Source organism: Nicotiana tabacum, chromosome 12, assembly GCF_000715075.1.
Source record: "Nicotiana tabacum cultivar K326 chromosome 12, ASM71507v2, whole genome shotgun sequence".
NCBI lineage: Eukaryota > Viridiplantae > Streptophyta > Magnoliopsida > Solanales > Solanaceae > Nicotiana > Nicotiana tabacum.
Window position 1 is genome coordinate 117,833,955 of NC_134091.1, and position 14,548 is coordinate 117,848,502.

The window sequence follows — 14,548 nt, forward strand, 5'->3', positions numbered from 1 at the left end:
TCGGGATTTGACGGTTCCAATATATTCGTATGGTGATTTTGGACTTGGGCATATGTTCAAATCGGGTTTTGGATAACCCGGGAGCATTTCGACGCTTAATAGTAAAATTTAACTATTTGAAAGTTTAATGTTCTTTAAATTTGGTTTGGAGTAGCTTTTGGAGTAATTGAAGTCTGTTTGGAATTCTGAGCCTGAGAATAGCTCCATAAGGTGATTTAAGACTTGCACGCAAAAATTTGGTGTCATTCCGAGTAGTAAAAGTATATTTCGGCGCGTTCGGAGTACATTTGAAGAATTTGAAATTTTTAGGTTGAATCAATTTGGTTTGGGTGTGATTCTTAGTTTTGATGTTATTTTACACGTTCCGAGGGTTCGGCGAGTCCATTTTATGATCTCAAACTTGTTGATATGTTCGGGCGGGGCCCGGGGGCCCCGAGTGTCAATCGGACGAGGCTCGGACCAAGTTAGAAATTAGGAGCCGAAGATGAAGCTCCTAGATGCTGTCAGAATCACACCTGCGCTTGGCCAACCGCAGATGCAAGCCCGCAGGTGCGTGAAAGGCACCGCAAAAGTGGACTGGGTGCAGATGCGCATGTACAACCGCAAAAGCGCATCGCAGATGCGATGTACAAGCCACAGAAACGGACGGGGCCAGCTTAGGGGGAAGCCGTATCTGCGATGCATTTTACGCAGATGCGGAGCCGCAGAAGCGGCTTGCGAGCTGCATATGCGGAAGGTTTGTTTGGCAGAACGCTTAAAGGACGAGAGGAACATCCATTTTTTCCCACTTCTCTCCATTCTTGGGCAATTTTGGAGCTTTTATGAGAGGGGATTTCAACTAGCAACTTGAAGGTAAGTTAATTCTTCACACTTTGAGTTAAATACATAGATTATGGGTAGATTATAACCTGTAAATTTGTAAAAATCAAAGGTTAGAGAAAAAAACTAGATTTGTATAAAAATGAGATTTTAACCACGAAAATAGTTATGGAGCTGGATGAAAATTTTATATTTGAGTTCTTGAGATTATGGATAACGATTTCTTCCAAAAGGTTTCAGAATCCGGGCACGTGGGCCTGGGGTGAATTTTAGAAATTTACCATTTTGGGCTGGATAGTAAATTTAATAGTCTAATTTCAAAATTTTGAACATGTATTAATTATTTTATATAATATTTGGATAGTTTCGGATTTTTCGGCACCGAATTGGGATTTTTACTCAACATCGTGATCGGAAGTGGGCTTTGAGACAAGGTAAGTCTCTTGTCTAACCTTGTAAGAGGAAATTTACCCCATAGGTGATTTAAATAAATAATTGTTGCTAATTATGGGGGCTACGTACTGTGATGACCCAAAAGGTCAGCTTATGTTTTGGAACTCAAATCCGCGCTCTTAAGCCTTAAAAATCTCATTTCTACCCTCCTCAATTTGCGTGCGCAGTCCGGGCACGTTTCCGGAAAGCTTTTATGTTAAAAACTAATGAAAAAAAGAATTTTTGCCTTATAAGTTAATTTTAGTTGACTTCAGTCAATATTTTTGTTAAACGGGCCCAGATCCGTATTTTGACGGTACCAGCGGGTCCGTATCGAATTATGGGACTTGGGCATATGTCCCGAATCTAATTCGGAGGTCCCTAGCTCAAGTTATGAATTTTTGATGAAAATTAAAAGTCTGAAAATTAATTATTTCTAAGAATTGATTGATGTTTGGCGTTGTGAGTAACGAGTCTGTATTTTGGTTCCGGGGCCCGGTACAAGTTCATTATGATATGTAAGACTTGTCTGTGAAATTTGGTGAGAAACGGAGTTGATTTGACGTGATTCGGACGTCCACTTGAGAAGATAGGAATTTTAAAGTGTTCTTGAGAATTTCATTTGATTTGGTGCTAAATTCGTAGTTCTAGGTGTTATTTTGGCGATTTGATCACGCGAGCAAGTTCGTATGATATTTTTAGACTTGCGTGCATGTTTGGTTTGGAGCCCCGAGGGCTCGGGTGAGTTTCGGATAGGCCACGGGATGTTTTGGATGTTGGAAAATCTGGTTTTATGCAGATTCTAGTGTCTGGCATATCCTTCTTCGTGTTCGCGAAGGTCCTCTTGAGAACGCGAAGAGTAAACTGATGAGGCCGGAATTTCTTCTTCGCGAATGCGACAAGCCCATCGCGAACGCGTGGTGTTAGGCACTGGGGGGGAGTCGACCTTTCCTTCATCGCGAACGCGAGCAATGTCTCGCGAATGCGAAGGCCGGGGGGGGGGGGGGGGGTAGCCTACGCGGACATGTGATGACCCAAAATGTCATCTATAAATTTAATAATTAATTTTGTGTTCTAAGACCTCGAAATAGAGCTTTAAAACTCAACCGAGTTGACTTTGTTCAACATTTTGAGTAAACGGAATTGGATCAGTATTTTGACTATTCCGGTAGCTCCGTATCGTGATTCGGGACTTGGGCATATGCCCGGAATTTATTTTGGAGGTCCCTAACTCAAGTTATGACTATTTAACGGAAACTAGTAAATTAAAGGCTAAAGATTTTTAAGTTTGACCACGGGGTTGAATTTTTGATATCGGAGCCGGAATCCGATTCTGGAAATTTGAATAGCTCTGTTATGACATTTATGACTTGCGTGCCAAATTTGAAGTCATTCCGGATTCATTTAATATGTTTTGGCACGAGATTTGCATATTGAAAAGTTTAAAAACTCAAAATTCAAATCGGGGTGTGAATTGTAATTTCAGCATTGTTTGACGTGATATTAGACTCCGAGTAAGTCCCTATTATGTTACGGGACTTGTTGGTATAATTGGTTGAGGTCTCGGGAGGCTCGAGTAGATTCCGGATGGTTAACGGATCGAAATTTGGACTTAAGGAAAAATCTAAAATTTTGGCCTTCTGGTGTAATCGCACGTGCGCTCAATTTTCCGCAGAAGCGGAACCGCAAATGCGGTCAAATTTCCGCAGAAGTGGAACCGCACGTGCGGTCAAATTTCCGCAGAAGCGAAAATGCTAGACAGAACACATAAAATCGGGTTTTAGCCATTTTTACTCATTTTTGAGTTTTGAGTCTCGGATTTTGGCGATTCCAAAGCGATATTTCACAACTTTGAATTGGGTAAGTGTTCTATAACCAAAAGTGATTATATTTCATAAATCCATGTCTATATTCATTATTTATTTCGGATTTAGATGGAAGAAATTGAAATTTTTATAAAATCTTCCAAAAACGAAAATATTAGATTTGAAAGTCCATTTGACATCGGAATTGGATAATTTTTGTATGGTTGGACTCGTCTCGGAATGGGTATTCGGATTTCGTAAGTTTTTCCGAGATTTGCGACATGGGCCCCACTGTCGATTTTTAAAATGAATTCCGAATTTTAATCCGGAAATTAGTAAATTCATATGGAATTAATTCTTATAATTTGTATTGAATATATTGAATTGTTTATGACTAGATTTGAGGATTTCGGACACTAATTCGCGAGGCAGGGGTATATTGGAAACTTGAAATTTGATTTCGACGTGAGGTAAGTGTCGTGGTTAGCCTTGACTTGAGGGAATAGAACATTTAAATTATTTGTTATGTGAAATGCATGTGAATGGCGTATATGTGAGGTGACGAGTGTCTATACGTCGTCAAATTAATTGTTTGCCTACTTACTTGAAAAATCATAAATTGTTTTAAATCATGAATTAATTGTTATAATAATTGTTTCTCTCTTATTCTTTATCAAATATTAATCCTTGAATTCTTGCATTAATTGTTACATGCTATTTGAATTATGTGTCTTAATTGTTATTTGACATTTAGCTTATTAAATATTAAACTGCCTATTTTCTCTCTGAATTCCATAATAACTTGCTATTTTTCATTGTTTGTTTCATAATTAAATCATAATTATTGTATGCTTGTTGTCTTATAATTTTATATTAATTGTTGCATTTATTGGGAAAATTTCTTCTATAAGAATTGGTAAATGAATATATTGGAGGAGCGGGTTGCACGCCGCAACAGAATTAATTGAAATGAATATATTGGAGGATCGGGTTGCACGCTGCAACGGACTTATTTAAAAGTTGATATATATATATATATATATATATATATATATTGGAGGATCGGGTTGCACGTCGCAACAGACTTATTAAAAAGTCCATATTGGAGGAACGGGTTGCACGCCGCAACAAACTTATTAAAAAGTCCATATTGGAGGATCGGGTTGCACGCCCCAATAGACTTATTAAAAAGTCCATATTGGAGGATCGAAATAAATATATGACAGACTTGATTAAAAGGAATATATTGGGAGAGCGGGTTGCACACTGCAATATAATTGAATGTGAATATATTGTGAGAGCGGGTTGCACGCTGCAACGGAATTGATAGAAATGATAATTGGTTATGACTGCTAAATTGACTTCAATTATTATAAATGAGTTATCTGATTTATTTTTATTATTTGTTGATGTTATTAATATTGCGTACAGGTTAATGTAAGTGAACCGCCTTAGCCTCGTCACTACTTCGTCGAGGTTAGGCTCAGCACTTACCAGTACATGGGGTCAGTTGTACTAATACTACACTCTGCACTTCTTGTGCAGATTTTAGAGTTGGTCCCGGCGGTGTACCATAGACTTGCTTGGATTTCAGCTACTCAGAGGAGACTTGAGGTATAACTACACGGTGTTCGCAGTTCTGAAGTTCCCGTCTACTTTACTTTAGTTGTGTGTTTGTTTTCAGATAGCTTCTGCAGTTGTTTGTGCGCTTCCGCGGAGTCGCATATGCGACTCATTCTTGCAAATGTGCGGCCACTGGGCTAGCTAGTTGGGTTCACAGATGCGAAGCTTTTTTCGCAAATGCGAGGCTGCAAATGTGGCGTTTCTGTTCGCAAATGCGAAAAACACGTCAGTAGAATCACATATTTTCAAAGGTTTGGCAATTTTGTCCTTTTTTGAGTTTGAAGCCTCGATTTTGAGCGATTTTGGAAGGATTCTTCACGAGTTTGATTTTAGTAAGTGTTCTCTATCCAAAAATGATTACATTTCATGATTTCATACTAATTTATATCATTAAATCAGTGATTTGAAAAGAAGAAAATGTGAAATTTTGTAAAAAGTTTTCAAAAATATAAAATGATGATTTGAAGGACGAATTGATATCGGAATTTGGTAATTCTTGTATGGTTGGACTAGTATCGGAATGGGTGTTCGGGTTTTGTGAATTTTGCCGGGTTCCGAGGTGCGGGCCCGGGAGTTGAAATTTTAGTTTTAATTAAAGATCAAAGTTTTATTATCCGGAATTGTTTCCTATGAGTTTTATTTATGATTTGAAGTTATTTTGGCTAGATTTGAGTTGTCCGGAGATTGTTTCACTCGAGAAGGTTATTTTAGAGTATCGGTCTAGCTTCTTTGAGGTAAGTATCTTGCCTAACTTTATGTGGGGAAACTACCCCTTAGGATTTAAGTCATTTGTGCTAAATGTGACATGTGAAGGCTGTGTACGCGAGGTGACGAGTACGTACTCGAGCTTATTTGTGAAAATTTAACCGTTTAGGGATCTTAGGTTCTTATGTCCATTAAATATGAAGTTGTTTTGTCATGTTAAATTCCCCATTTACTAAATTTACCATTACCTGTTCTTATCTGGAATTAATCTCTTCATGTTTTACCCTTATTACCGATTAAACTCTTATGTGCCTTAATTGAAGTTGTCGCCTCTTTTATTGCCATATCGGTTCAATCCGAGAGGTAAAGTATCCTTATTGGCTAGATAACATAGTAGTAGTTCCAAAGTAGAATAATAAATTTCGCATGTGCGTAGACTATAGGATTTGAATAAGGCATGCCCAAAAGACTCGTTCCCATTACCAAACATTGATCAAATCATTGATGCGACGGCGGAGCATGAGTTAATGGGTTTCCTTGATGCTTATTCCGAGTATCACCAAATTAATATGAACTCGGAGGATCAGGAAAAAAACTTTGTTCATAACAAAAATCGACACATATTGTTACAATGTGATGCCTTTTGGGCTAAAAACGCCGGAGCCACTTACTAGCGGCTCGTAAATGAAATGTTTGAGAAGAAAATAGGGAAAACTATGGAAGTTTACATAGATGATATGTTGGTTAAGTCTTTGAATGTAGGTGATCATCTTAAACACCTGCAAGAGACCTTTGACATCTTTAGAAAGCACAACATAAAGCTTAATCCCAAAAAATGTGCATTCGGGGTCAGCTCCTGTAAGTTCCAGGGATTCCTTGTGTGGAAAAGGGGGATCGAGGTTAACCCCGACAAAATTAACTCCATCGAATACATCGCGGACCAGCTATCAAGCGTAAAAGAGGTTCAAAGGCTGACAAGGAGATTGACCGCTTTGAGCAGATTCATTTTCCGGTCTTCGAAAAAATGCCATCATTTCTTTGCACTTCTCAAATAGAAGAATAACTTTAAATGGACCACGGAATATCAGTAGGCTTTGAAGGATTTGAAAAGGTTTTTGTCAAGTCCTCCATTATTGTCAAAACGGGAGGAAGGCGAACAACTACTTATCTACTTAGCAGTCTCGGAGGTAGCGGTAAGTGTTATTTTAGTCCGTGACAATAAAGGAATGCAATATCATATGTATTATGTAAGTTAAATTTTGATGATAGAAGAAACTCGCTACTCACATTTGGAAAAATTGGCCTTAGCCCTCGTAGTCACCGCTCGAAAGTTAAGGCCTTATTTCTGTTACATCCGGTACTTTTGTACATTAGATTTTCGTAATTTTTTTATATCGGGGTCGGAATCTGATTTTGGAAGTTGGATCATGTCCGTAATGTCAAATGTGACTTGTGTGCAAAATTTAAGGTCAATCGGATGTGATTTGATAGGTTTCGGAATCGGTTGTGGAAGTTTGAAGTTTCAAGCTCATTGAATTCGAATTGAGGTGTGATTTGTCATTCTGATGTTGTTTTATGATTTTTGAGGCCTCGAGTAGGTCCGTGTTATGTTATGAGACTTGTTGGTATGTATGGACGGGGTCCTGGGGGCCTCGGGTGTGTTCTGGGTGGGCTACGGGACATTTTCCTCCTATTTTGAATTGTTGAATCTGTCATCTGGTTTTCCTTCATCGCGTTCGCGTCCTTGCACTCACGTTCGCGTAGTGTTATTTTGGAGGGTGGAATATTTCCTCTTCACGTTCGCAGCTAATCTATCGCATTCGCGAAGTTCTGCCACCTCCTTCTACGCTTTCGCATTCCATATGTCGCGTTCGCGTAGTGCAACCCAGGCCCCGGGCACTGGTGATCATTTTCCTCTTCGCGTTCGCATGTCTCTTACGCGTTCGCGTAAGTCTTGTCCCTTGTTCATCGCGTTCGCGTCCTGTTTCTCCTGTTCGCGAAGGGTAATCTGGGCAGCCTTTGTTTTCTTCTTCGCGAACGCGATAGTTCTTCCGCGTTCGCGATGCATAAAAGACCTGGGCAGTGTGTCTTTTAAAAATCACGATTTTGACTTCATTTTAACATTTTCAAGCCCGGATTGAGGCGATTCTTGGAGCAATTTTCATCTTGTGGACTAGGGTAAGTGTTCTCTACTCATTTTTGATATTATATCACGAATCTACCCTAGTTTTTGGTAATTGGATTATGAATTTTATAGAGGAAATTGGAGGTTTTGGCCTAAAGTTAATAATATGAATTTTTGAGTTTTGAACATCGAATTGGAGTCGGATTTGATTGAAACTAGTATGGTTGGACTCGTACTTGAATGGGTGGCCGTATTTTGTGAAATTTGTCGGGTTCCGAGGTGCGGGCCCGGGGGTTGACCTTTGGGTTGATTTTTTAGCCTTTGTTAAAGATTGAGACTTTATGATCCGGAATAGTCTCTTACGAGTTTTATTTGTGCTTTGAAGTTATTTTGATTAGATTTGAGCCTCCCGGAGATCATATCACCCATGGAGTTCATTTTGAGTATCGGTTTGCCTTCTTTGAGGTAAGTGTTTTGCCTAACTTTATTGAGGGAATTTTTCCTACTATTTGACATTATTTGCTACATGCGGGGGTGATACATATATGAGGTGACGAGCATATATGCATATGCCAGGGTAACCATGCTCGGGGGTAAAAAAAATATGTTAAACTGTGTCTTTTAGAATTACGTGATCTTCTTGTCTCATGCCTTACTTGGCTCCTAGATACTAAGAACATAGTATTAAATGTTAGAAACTAAGACTTAACTTATTATAACTTGATCAAATTTGATGGAAATTCTGAGAATACATTGGTGTGTTTAATTCGGTCATCAATATGCATAATCATTAATACATTGCTACGACTGATATTCTTGAGATACGAGATTTTATACTTGTGTTGTAGATCATTTGTGAAATTTATTGGAATACTTGAATAAAAAGGTTCTTGTGGGTTTATTGAACTATTGTTGGCTTGAAAAGTTGTGATTGGGATTCATTTGAAATATTCGTTTAAACACTCCCCTTGACGTTATTTATGCTTCCTGCCTTGTTTGTCATTGATATACATATGCTTGGTAAGGAAGAGTGTAAAGCACGAAGGGTGATGTCGTGCCTTTATTTATGCATTATCATGTGAGGGAGAGTGTAAAGCACGAAGGGTGATGTCGTACCATATTATTGAGAGTAAAAGCACGAAGGGTGATGTCGTGCCATATCATTATGAGTAAAAGCACGAAGGGTGATGTCGTGCCATGTTATGTGAGTAAAAACACGAAGGGTGATGCCGTGCCATTGTATTTATATTATTACGCTTTCATGTTATGGTGAGTTCATGGCACAAAGGGTGTTTCCGTGCAAGTGAGGACGAGAGACATACATTATGTTGTGATATTTCTTTCTTGCAGATACCTTCATGTCTTTACCTGGAGTTGTTATTGTCGTGTTCATGGTTCATATGTGATATGTCGTTATTGTTCTGTCTTTACCCTCTATCACCTTGTTGTCATGCTATCATGCCTTCTATTTGCTTAAACTTGCCAATATCATGCCTATTTCCTACTGCTAGGATTTCATCCATGCCATCTGTTTTGTTGCACTTAAGTGTAGGTCTTCTTCCATACTAGTCGTTCATGTCCCTACTTGCTAACTTATAAAGATCATGTGTCCTCTTCCTTATTTGTTATATTTGTCTTCATGCCTTCATCTTGCTAGTTAGTCGAAATTACGTTCTTTTTTCCTAATCATTGTCATTACTTATATGCTTTCTATTCAGTCTGATACTGATGTTCTCATGTACACTCTCGTCCCCCATAGTTATTTGCATATTTCCCACTCTGTCATTTCTGTTATCGCCATTTCTGTCATTTGGATGGTACTGCTTTACTCATTATTGGTGAGGATGAGATAAATGTACGAAGGGTGTTGCTGTGCCGTTGAATTTGATGTCTTGGGTATATTTTTCACATTATGAAAGTTTTGAAGTGATTGTTATGATTTATTGGCTTTCGCTCTTAGGAAAGGATTGGATGAGATTTTGATACCTGTTGAATTGTATTTTCCCTTAGTACTCCGTTATTGCTTTGTATAATCGTTTCGTGTGCTCTACTCTGTTGTGTTGTAGTATAGTTTTATTGTTAGTTACATTACATGTTTTAACAATGAGCATCTTTTAACCAAAGCCTTGTCACTACTTCGACGAGGTTAGATAAGATACTTACTCAGTACATGGGGTCAGTTGTGCTAATACTACGCTTCTTCACATTGCGTGCAGATATCGGTTGTTGTTGTTGCTGTGTTCTATAGTTTCATGTATTAAAGATGTACCTGCGTTCTTGTTGTAGCTGCCCCTTGTTCATGGTAGCCCTAGATTTATAAAAACTCTATTTATGTATTTTTCAAACAGAAGATGTATTTACTTCATATCAGCTTGTAAATTCTATTCTTAGAAGCTCATGGTTTGTACTACCAGTCCTTGGGGATGTATAAGACTTAGATAACTCCTTTATTAAATTGTGTTATTAAATTAATTGAAAATGAAAAATCGTTAATTGGCTTACCTAGCGGGATGGGTTAGGTGCCATCACGACCAGTGAATTCCGGGTCATGACAGGTGGTATCAGAGCACTAGGTTCGTAGGTTCTACGAGTCATGAGCAAGTGTTTAGTAGAGTCTTGTGGATCGGTATGATGACGTCCATACCTATCTTCGGGAGGCTACAAGGCATTTAGGAAAATTTTCCTTTCTTCTTTCCTTATCATGCGGCCTTGTTTCAGCTTGAAATCGACGACTTTGAATCTTCCCAATCGCTCATATGTGATGTTGTGCACTCAGTATTCGCTATGCGCCAACGATCGATGATGCTGCAGATAGATCACGACGGGCTATGGATGCTTGATTATCATCGCGATGTGTTAGCCTCAGAAGCAGATGCAGTGTTAAATTTTCTAGTTGTCGTGACAATATGGAAAACATATAGTAGTAGATAGTAGACACAGATTTGACACAGATTTGACAATATGGTTCTGCTATATCTCTTTATTTTTCTAGAGAGCATAATACTTAATTTTCACAAAAGTGCATGATAACTGGTAGTACTATATTATTCTATTTGATACATCATTTTTCTTTAATGTTCTAGTCATATCACTTTCATCTTGAAGTAAGCTTATTGCAGTAAAGATCACATGTGAATTTTCAATATTATTTTGTATTTTCATATATCTGTTTGACACTAATTACTTAGCTGATTTGAGGAAACGAAAATCTATTGATGAGAATTATATCCAAATGACATTATGAAAAGTTTAACTCAAGAGGTAAGCATTTCCTTCGGATTTGAAATTGTTTTTGTCCTTTGCTATTAATGATATCAACTTCAATGAGTTCAAGTCACAATGTACCATGAGGGTAAGACATCAGGATCAAATCCTGATGCTCCATGATGATAAGAGTTGGGTTTGAGTCCCAATTCATTTTGGCCTAACATGCCCTTATATTGGTAAGATATTGGGTTTGAGTCTCACTATACCATATTGATGATATAATGATGACTAAAGAAAAAGAAAAATAATATATTTTTCATGAAAAGGCATGAATATTGTCCCACTTGATTTGCTCCATTCTTGAAGTGAATATGGTAGCGACGCATAATTAGTCTAAATGAAGACAAGTTCCATTCTTGAAGTGAATGTGGTAGCGGCGCATAATTAGTCTAAATGAACATGGGCATTCCAAAGATCAAAATAATAATAATCATCACTATGAAGAGAACATTAAGGATTCTCAAAATAGTCCTTCAAAATGTGAAGGCAATGTTTACCATCAAATTGGTATGAAAAATAATAAAGCACGCCACTGATTATGATCCATTCCTTGAAGAGAATGTAACTTGTGATAAGCATTGAGAATACAGACTCATTCCTAAAGGTGAATGTGGCAATATGTGATAAAAGTAATGAATAATGACATGCAATGCATGATTAGATGAATACCACACAACTCATCTCTAAGGGAGGTTTGAGTGAAATAAAGAGAATAAATATTATTGTGTGGTTACATGAATATGTCATTGGTCGCGTACATGTGATACGCCAAAAAATATTGAGTTGTGCCTTATAAAAGTTTATCAAAGGCAAAATTAAAGCAAGAAATGATTTTGCTTATGATGATTTTGACCATGACAATTTATTATGATATAATTTTTTTCGTGAAGGAGACATTTATCATATGAATGGTGTGACAAAAGATCTTATAGTACAAAAGTTATTAAGAGCTCTGGAAAAAATTAATTTGTTACTATCCGGATGAATAAAATTATTCACGACATTGATATTGTAAAGTCTCAAAAGAAACTTTTTGAGTTTCAAATGTATAAGTCAAAGTGGTTAGCATATTGAGAATATAAATGAAATGAATATTGAATATCTTCATATTTCTATAATCATAACGGGTAAATATGAAAGATTACCCGATTTTTTTTCTATTTGTACTACACAAATATAAGCATGATGATGGAATCACATGTCATAAGTAAACTAGAGGTTTACTGAAACAAATATTAGTTGGCATGACCGGTTAACCATCTCTGTTTAATTATGATGTAAAAAATTAATTGAGAATTACATTGGCATATATTGAAGAAATATAAGATTCTTCAAGAATTCTCTTGTGCTGCTTATTCTCATGATATACCAGTTAAGGTTGGAATTGAATCCCTTGATTTCTGGAACGAATAAAAGGTGATAAATATATGGGCTCAGTCAGCTGCCATGTGGACCGTTTACTATTATATGATTTTAATAGATACATCTATTCTATGGTCACATGTGCATTTGTTATCAACTTGCAGTTTGGCTTTTGTAAGATTGATTGCTCAAATTATTAGAGCACGGTTCCAGAATATAAATTATGATGATTTATCTTGATAATACTGGTTTAAATCCAAGTTGATTTAGCAGAAATTGTATGCCTCCAATTATATCTAAACCATTGGTTATAAAAACAAAACTGCCAAAATAAAATTTGGTATGTGATGTATTATTTAATATACAACAGCACTTGTACGCATCTAGCCAAGTTATGATAAGTTCTCCCTATCACAATCGGTTCAGGGTCAGGAACCAAATAATTTTCATCTAGAAATATGAATGTGCTATATGATTTAATTGTTCCACCACAATGCACAAAGATGGATCCCCAAACAAGGCTAGGGATATGTGTTGGTGATCCCAACAATAGGGGAGAAAATGGGCAGCTGAAAAAATAATGCATGTAATGAATTATTATGAGTACATCTAGATACTCGTACGAGAAAATGTGAACTTGAAGTTCAAGTGATAATTCATTTGCAAAATATTGCTAGGCGTATTTGCTGACCCAAAGCTAAATGTCATATTCAGCTGCTAATGCTCCAAATAAAATAAAGTTCATAATGAATAGAGTCTATGGCATGCATGAAGCATAATAGACTAATCGGTTCCAAAGATAAAACTCCTTGAAGAAGGAAAGGGGCAAATGTTCAAGATGGTCATAATAAGGAGGCAAGTGTTCTAGAAGAGCACCACGACATAATACTTTATAAGGCCTCATAAGAAAAGCTCAGGTACCTCAAAATAATAAGATAAAGAGATCTCAATAAGTTATGTCTTTACTGGGTAATAGTAAAACCGATATAAAATGATAGTCGACGATATTGTTAATAAATGTAGCGCTCAATATTATTAATATTGACGAGGATCTTGAGCTCAAATCTATCATGATATTTGGACAAATAAATTATTGGCCAAATAAAAAATACTCAATGAAAATTGATTTCACCTGAAAAATATAAAGTTGGACGAATAGTCCCAACACCTGAAAATATAAAGCCAGTGGAGGTATAATGTGTTCTTGTGCGGAAAAAAAGATCAAGTCGATAGACATAAAGACGACTTGTATCACAAGAAGATTTGTAAATATTCTGGCATTGATTATATAGAGACATGTTCTCCTGTGGTGGATGTAGTCATTTCAGGTTTTAATCTGGCAATACAAAAAAAAAGTGAGATGCATATAATGGAAATCATCGAAGGATTTAAATTGTTCTGAAGCATATTAAGGTTTCCAAGAAATTTATTAAATAAAGCTTCAAAAATCCTTATACGGATTGAAACAATCAGGGCGCATGTGGTATAATCGCCTGAGTGAGTACCTGTTGAAAGAAGGGTACAAAAATGATTCAATTTATCCTTGTGTCTTTATAAAAAGATCTGGATCTAAATTTGTTATAATCGCCGTGTATGTTGATGATTTAAATATCATTGGAACTCCTAAGGTGCTTCCTAAAGCAGTAGACTATTTAATGAAAGATGTAATTTTTGTCCATCAATCAGCATACACTAAAAAGATTTTAAAGCGATTCTATATGGATAAAGCACATCCAGTGAGTACCCCGATGGTTGTGAGATCACTCGATATAAATAAAAATTCATTCCGACCTCATGAAAATAATGAAGAGTTTCTTGGTCCCGAAATACCATATCTTAGTGCAATTTGTGCACTAATGTATCTTTCTAACATTACAAGGTCTAACATAACTTTTTCAGTTAATGTCTTAACAAGATATAGCTCTACTCCTACAAGGAGACATTGAAATGGAATCAAACACATATTGCGGTATTTAAAAGGGACTACCGATATGGGATTATTTTATGGCAATGATTGCAGTCCCGATCTTGTTGGTTATGCCGATGCTAGGTATTTATTTGTCCCACACAAGGCTCGATCTCAAACATGCTATGTGTTTACATATGGAGGCACTGTCATATCTTGGCAATCGACTAAGCAATCAATCGTGGCTACTTCATCTAATCATGCTGAGATAATTGCTATTCATGAAGCAAGTCGAGAATGTATATGGTTAAAGTCTATAGTACACCTTATTCGAGACAAATATGGTTTGAAGTGTGACAAACTACCCATAATTTTGTATGAAGACAATGCAGCATGCATAGCCCAATTGAAGGGGGGATTCATAAAAGGGGATAAGGCAAAGCACATTTCACCAAAGTTATTTTTCACACATGATCTTCAAAAGAATGGTGATATCAATGTGCA